Here is an 8,230-nt window from a genome sequence, read left to right as displayed (position 1 = left end):
AGTCACTGCTAGCCAGCCTTCCTGGATAAGGAAAACGTTATCAGGAGGGTGCAGCAATTGTAATCCTTGTCTTACATGACATTTTGGACATCCCATTTCCGGAAATCTTCCCGCGGTTCTCCTATTGGACAAAACCGGACACACCCCTTTCCCTCATTCGCACTGAAAAACCGGGCGCATTCCCTAAAGCTCATTCGCTCTGGTGAAGGCCGTGGTGCTTGCTTTGCGTTTGTGCTGCTCCAGTGAACCACCATTTCCTAGCCATGGACGCCGACGCCCGCCAAGTCCTGGCTGCTTCCTGCAGGAAGCTGAACGGTATGCGATCGCGCCGAAGAGACGTGAGGCTCATCGTGGAGATTTTCGTTCAACTTATGGTGCGGAAAGCCGAGAGTCTTTTGAAGATGCAGTCCGGGGACGACTCCTGCAGTGATTCCGATGATGACGACATTGTTGTACTCGTGTGACAACGATACTGTGCGACCTCGCGAATATGCGCGGATGTAGCCTAGCAGCTATTGAGGGCGGATAAGAACACCGCTTCTTCTACTAGAAGTACAGGTCCAGTTTGAATGCACTCCGTGGAACAGAGTGACACAAGGGCGAAATGACATGCAGCAGCGTCCATAGAAAGCTTTGTAACCACTCATGAAAACGAGTGCTTATACCGACGCGCCATATTGTACAAAATTGAATAAACGAATAAATCATGAACGTAGGATTCATTTTTTTATTCCAAATTTTCCGCCCGAAGATATCGCACCATATACACAAATATCACGACACTGGAAATACAGGAGAATAGAAACAATTCAGGCAATTAGCATCCAACGCGGGGCAGATTGGGTGCCAAATGTTTCGTTCATTTGGAGACAGCTTTAAATAAACCAGAAATCTATCTTAACGAATAGCGGAAACAGAATTATTAATAATAGGAACTTCACTGAAGCAGTCTAAACTTAAACGCTCCAAGACGAAGAAAACGAATAGGATCATCAAATAAAAACTAGGGAAAGGCACAAATATGTTCAAGATCATTTAAACAAATGCGAGGCCAAAAGGTAAAAAACAAATTGCAGATTGTACACTACTGATATTTAAAATTAAAGCAACGCCGTCAAGGAGTTTTTGAAAACCATTAAGCCAAGGAAGGCAACCGTTGCGTCTTCTGAACTGCAAACAACGTAGGTCAACTATATGGATTACTACATGCGGGCATCTAAGTAGCGAGGTAACTTCGTGGACAATTTTGTATCCCGTAGCCAGAGGTTTGGATTTTATATTTGCCGCAGTCTGTTAATGCAGTGCAGTTTAAGAAAAGTATTTCATCATAATTATACATACTCTCAGTTTTTTTTGAAACCTTCAATTCTAATTGCTGGTGTCATTAATTTTTCGGAGTGCAGCGTGGCGCGTACGAGGTTTTTACGTGCCAACGCAAAGCTCCTTTGCAGTCCCTGTCACGAATTCACCTCACCGAAATTTCCAGAAACCGACTCACACAACCGGCTATTTCGTTAACCAAAGGTAGCAGAAAAGTCGCAGGACACGCACGCATGCAGATATCCGTGACTCGCTGCTAGCCAGCCTTCCTGGATAATTAAAACGTTATCAGGAGGGTGCAGCAATTGTAATCCTTGTCTTACATGACATTTTGGACATCCCATTTCCGGAAATCTTGCCGCGGTTCTCTTATTGAACAAAACCGGACACACCCCTTTCCCTCATTCGCACTGAAAAACCGGGCGCGTTCCCTAAAGCTCATTCGCTCTGGTGAAGGCCGTGGTGCTTGCTTTGCGTTTGTGCTTCTCCAGTGAACCACCATTTCCTAGCCATGGATGCCGACGCCCGCCAAGTCCTGGCTGCTTCCTGCAGGAAGCTGAACGGGATGCGATCGCACCGAAGAGACGTGAGGCTCATCGTGGAGATTTTCGTACAACTTATGGTGCGAAAAGCCGAGAGTCTTTTGAAGATGCAGTCCGGGGACGACTCCTGCAGTGATTCCGATGATGACGACATTGTTGTACTCGTGTGACAACAATACTGTACGACCTCGCGAATATGCGCGGATGTAGCCTAGCAGCTATTGAGGGCGGATAAGAACACCGCTTCATCTAGTAGAAGTACAGGTCCAGTTTGAATGCACTCCGTGGAACAGAGTGACACAAGGGCGAAATGGCATGCAGCAGCGTCCATAGAAAGCTTTGTAACCACTCATGAAAACGAGTGCTTATACCGACACGCCATATTGTACAAAAATGAATAAACTAATAAATCATGAACGTAGGATTCATTTTTATTCCAAATTTTCCGCCCGAACATATCGCACCATATACACAAATATCACGACACTGGAAATACAGGAGAATAGAAACAATTCAGGCAATTAGCATCCAACGCGGGGCAGATTGGGTGCCAAATGTTTCGTTCATTTGGAGACAGCTTTAAATAAACCAGAAATCTATCTTAACGAATAGCGGAAACAGAATTATTAATAATAGGAACTTCCCTGAAGCAGTCTAAACTTAAACGCTCCAAGACGAAGAAAACGAATAGGATCATCAAATAAAAACTAGGGAAAGGCACAAATATGTTCAAGATCATTTAAACAAATGCGAGGCCAAAAGGTAAAAAACAAATTGCAGATTGTACACTACTGATATTTAAAATTAAAGCAACGCCGTCAAGGAGTTTTTGAAAACCATTAAGCCAAGGAAGGCAACCGTTGCGTCTTCTGAACTGCAAACAACGTAGGTCAACTATATGGATTACTACATGCGGGCATCTAAGTAGCGAGGTAACTTCGTGGACAATTTTGTATCCCGTAGCCAGAGGTTTGGATTTTATATTTGCCGCAGTCTGTTAATGCAGTGCAGTTTAAGAAAAGTATTTCATCATAATTATACATACTCTCAGTTTTTTTTGAAACCTTCAATTCTAATTGCTGGTGTCATTAATTTTTCGGAGTGCAGCGTGGCGCGTACGAGGTTTTTACGTGCCAACGCAAAGCTCCTTTGCAGTCCCTGTCACGAATTCACCTCACCGAAATTTCCAGAAACCGACTCACACAACCGGCTATTTCGTTAACCAAAGGTAGCAGAAAAGTCGCAGGACACGCACGCATGCAGATATCCGTGACTCGCTGCTAGCCAGCCTTCCTGGATAATTAAAACGTTATCAGGAGGGTGCAGCAATTGTAATCCTTGTCTTACATGACATTTTGGACATCCCATTTCCGGAAATCTTGCCGCGGTTCTCTTATTGAACAAAACCGGACACACCCCTTTCCCTCATTCGCACTGAAAAACCGGGCGCGTTCCCTAAAGCTCATTCGCTCTGGTGAAGGCCGTGGTGCTTGCTTTGCGTTTGTGCTTCTCCAGTGAACCACCATTTCCTAGCCATGGACGCCGACGCCCGCCAAGTCCTGGCTGCTTCCTGCAGGAAGCTGAACGGGATGCGATCGCACCGAAGAGACGTGAGGCTCATCGTGGAGATTTTCGTACAACTTATGGTGCGAAAAGCCGAGAGTCTTTTGAAGATGCAGTCCGGGGACGACTCCTGCAGTGATTCCGATGATGACGACATTGTTGTACTCGTGTGACAACAATACTGTACGACCTCGCGAATATGCGCGGATGTAGCCTAGCAGCTATTGAGGGCGGATAAGAACACCGCTTCATCTAGTAGAAGTACAGGTCCAGTTTGAATGCACTCCGTGGAACAGAGTGACACAAGGGCGAAATGGCATGCAGCAGCGTCCATAGAAAGCTTTGTAACCACTCATGAAAACGAGTGCTTATACCGACACGCCATATTGTACAAAAATGAATAAACTAATAAATCATGAACGTAGGATTCATTTTTATTCCAAATTTTCCGCCCGAACATATCGCACCATATACACAAATATCACGACACTGGAAATACAGGAGAATAGAAACAATTCAGGCAATTAGCATCCAACGCGGGGCAGATTGGGTGCCAAATGTTTCGGTCATTTGGAGACAGCTTTAAATAAACCAGAAATCTAGCTTAACAAATAGCGGAAACAGAATTATTAATCATAGGAACTTCACTGAAGCAGTCTAAACTTAAACGCCCCAAGACGAAGAAAACGAATAGGATCATCAAATAAAAACTAGGGAAAGGCACAAATATGTTCAAGATCATTTAAACAAATGCGAAACCAAAAGGTAAAAAACAAATTGCAGATTGTACACTACTGAAATTTAAAATTAAAACAACGCCGTCAAGGAGTTTTTGAAAACCATTAAGCCAAGGAAGGCAACCGTTGCGTCTTCTGAACTGCAAACAACGTAGGTCAACTATATGGATTACTACTTGCGGGCATCTAAGTAGCGAGGTAACTTCGTGGACAATTTTGTATCCCGTAGCCAGAGGTTTGGATTTTATATTTGCCGCAGTCTGTTAATGCAGTGCACTTTAAGAACAGTATTTCATCATAATCATACATACTCTCAGTTTTTTTTGAAACCTTCAATTCTAATTGCTGGTGTCATTAATTTTTCGGAGTACAGCGTGGCGCGTACGAGGCTTTTACGTGCCAACGCAAAGCTCCTTAGCAGTCCCTGCCACGAATTCACCTCATCGAAATTTCCAGAAGCCGCCCCACACAACCGGCTATTCGTTAACCAAAGGTGGCAGAAAAGTCGCAGGACACGCACGCATGCAGATATCCGTGACTCAGTGCTAGCCAGCCTTCCTGGATAAGGAAAACGTTAACAGGAGGGTGCAGCAATTGTAATCCTTATCTGAGCTGACATTTTGGACATCCCATTTCCGGAAATCTTGCCGCGGTTCTCTTATTGAACAAAACCGGACACACCCCTTTCCCTCATTCGCACTGAAAAACCGGGCGCGTTCCCTAAAGCTCATTCGCTCTGGTGAAGGCCGTGGTGCTTGCTTTGCGTTTGTGCTTCTCCAGTGAACCACCATTTCCTAGCCATGGACGCCGACGCCCGCCAAGTCCTGGCTGCTTCCTGCAGGAAGCTGAACGGGATGCGATCGCGCCGAAGAGACGTGAGGCTCATCGTGGAGATTTTCGTACAACTTATGGTGCGAAAAGCCGAGAGTCTTTTGAAGATGCAGTCCGGGGACGACTCCTGCAGTGATTCCGATGATGACGACATTGTTGTACTCGTGTGACAACAATACTGTACGACCTCGCGAATATGCGCGGATGTAGCCTAGCAGCTATTGAGGGCGGATAAGAACACCGCTTCATCTAGTAGAAGTACAGGTCCAGTTTGAATGCACTCCGTGGAACAGAGTGACACAAGGGCGAAATGGCATGCAGCAGCGTCCATAGAAAGCTTTGTAACCACTCATGAAAACGAGTGCTTATACCGACACGCCATATTGTACAAAAATGAATAAACTAATAAATCATGAACGTAGGATTCATTTTTATTCCAAATTTTCCGCCCGAACATATCGCACCATATACACAAATATCACGACACTGGAAATACAGGAGAATAGAAACAATTCAGGCAATTAGCATCCAACGCGGGGCAGATTGGGTGCCAAATGTTTCGTTCATTTGGAGACAGCTTTAAATAAACCAGAAATCTATCTTAACGAATAGCGGAAACAGAATTATTAATAATAGGAACTTCACTGAAGCAGTCTAAACTTAAACGCTCCAAGACGAAGAAAACGAATAGGATCATCAAATAAAAACTAGGGAAAGGCACAAATATGTTCAAGATCATTTAAACAAATGCGAGGCCAAAAGGTAAAAAACAAATTGCAGATTGTACACTACTGATATTTAAAATTAAAGCAACGCCGTCAAGGAGTTTTTGAAAACCATTAAGCCAAGGAAGGCAACCGTTGCGTCTTCTGAACTGCAAACAACGTAGGTCAACTATATGGATTACTACATGCGGGCATCTAAGTAGCGAGGTAACTTCGTGGACAATTTTGTATCCCGTAGCCAGAGGTTTGGATTTTATATTTGCCGCAGTCTGTTAATGCAGTGCAGTTTAAGAAAAGTATTTCATCATAATTATACATACTCTCAGTTTTTTTTGAAACCTTCAATTCTAATTGCTGGTGTCATTAATTTTTCGGAGTGCAGCGTGGCGCGTACGAGGTTTTTACGTGCCAACGCAAAGCTCCTTTGCAGTCCCTGTCACGAATTCACCTCACCGAAATTTCCAGAAACCGACTCACACAACCGGCTATTTCGTTAACCAAAGGTAGCAGAAAAGTCGCAGGACACGCACGCATGCAGATATCCGTGACTCGCTGCTAGCCAGCCTTCCTGGATAATTAAAACGTTATCAGGAGGGTGCAGCAATTGTAATCCTTGTCTTACATGACATTTTGGACATCCCATTTCCGGAAATCTTGCCGCGGTTCTCTTATTGAACAAAACCGGACACACCCCTTTCCCTCATTCGCACTGAAAAACCGGGCGCGTTCCCTAAAGCTCATTCGCTCTGGTGAAGGCCGTGGTGCTTGCTTTGCGTTTGTGCTTCTCCAGTGAACCACCATTTCCTAGCCATGGACGCCGACGCCCGCCAAGTCCTGGCTGCTTCCTGCAGGAAGCTGAACGGGATGCGATCGCACCGAAGAGACGTGAGGCTCATCGTGGAGATTTTCGTACAACTTATGGTGCGAAAAGCCGAGAGTCTTTTGAAGATGCAGTCCGGGGACGACTCCTGCAGTGATTCCGATGATGACGACATTGTTGTACTCGTGTGACAACAATACTGTACGACCTCGCGAATATGCGCGGATGTAGCCTAGCAGCTATTGAGGGCGGATAAGAACACCGCTTCATCTAGTAGAAGTACAGGTCCAGTTTGAATGCACTCCGTGGAACAGAGTGACACAAGGGCGAAATGGCATGCAGCAGCGTCCATAGAAAGCTTTGTAACCACTCATGAAAACGAGTGCTTATACCGACACGCCATATTGTACAAAAATGAATAAACTAATAAATCATGAACGTAGGATTCATTTTTATTCCAAATTTTCCGCCCGAACATATCGCACCATATACACAAATATCAAGACACTGGAAATACAGGAGAATAGAAACAATTCAGGCAATTAGCATCCAACGCGGGGCAGATTGGGTGCCAAATGTTTCGTTCATTTGGAGACAGCTTTAAATAAACCAGAAATCTATCTTAACGAATAGCGGAAACAGAATTATTAATAATAGGAACTTCACTGAAGCAGTCTAAACTTAAACGCTCCAAGACGAAGAAAACGAATAGGATCATCAAATAAAAACTAGGGAAAGGCACAAATATGTTCAAGATCATTTAAACAAATGCGAGGCCAAAAGGTAAAAAACAAATTGCAGATTGTACACTACTGATATTTAAAATTAAAGCAACGCCGTCAAGGAGTTTTTGAAAACCATTAAGCCAAGGAAGGCAACCGTTGCGTCTTCTGAACTGCAAACAACGTAGGTCAACTATATGGATTACTACATGCGGGCATCTAAGTAGCGAGGTAACTTCGTGGACAATTTTGTATCCCGTAGCCAGAGGTTTGGATTTTATATTTGCCGCAGTCTGTTAATGCAGTGCAGTTTAAGAAAAGTATTTCATCATAATTATACATACTCTCAGTTTTTTTTGAAACCTTCAATTCTAATTGCTGGTGTCATTAATTTTTCGGAGTGCAGCGTGGCGCGTACGAGGTTTTTACGTGCCAACGCAAAGCTCCTTTGCAGTCCCTGTCACGAATTCACCTCACCGAAATTTCCAGAAACCGACTCACACAACCGGCTATTTCGTTAACCAAAGGTAGCAGAAAAGTCGCAGGACACGCACGCATGCAGATATCCGTGACTCGCTGCTAGCCAGCCTTCCTGGATAATTAAAACGTTATCAGGAGGGTGCAGCAATTGTAATCCTTGTCTTACATGACATTTTGGACATCCCATTTCCGGAAATCTTGCCGCGGTTCTCTTATTGAACAAAACCGGACACACCCCTTTCCCTCATTCGCACTGAAAAACCGGGCGCGTTCCCTAAAGCTCATTCGCTCTGGTGAAGGCCGTGGTGCTTGCTTTGCGTTTGTGCTTCTCCAGTGAACCACCATTTCCTAGCCATGGACGCCGACGCCCGCCAAGTCCTGGCTGCTTCCTGCAGGAAGCTGAACGGGATGCGATCGCACCGAAGAGACGTGAGGCTCATCGTGGAGATTTTCGTACAACTTATGGTGCGAAAAGCCGAGAGTCTTTTGA

This window comes from Amblyomma mixtum, chromosome 2 (genome assembly GCF_055824585.1).
Source record: "Amblyomma mixtum isolate Tamu chromosome 2, ASM5582458v1, whole genome shotgun sequence".
NCBI lineage: Eukaryota > Metazoa > Arthropoda > Arachnida > Ixodida > Ixodidae > Amblyomma > Amblyomma mixtum.
Note: the sequence above shows the minus strand (reverse complement) of the source record.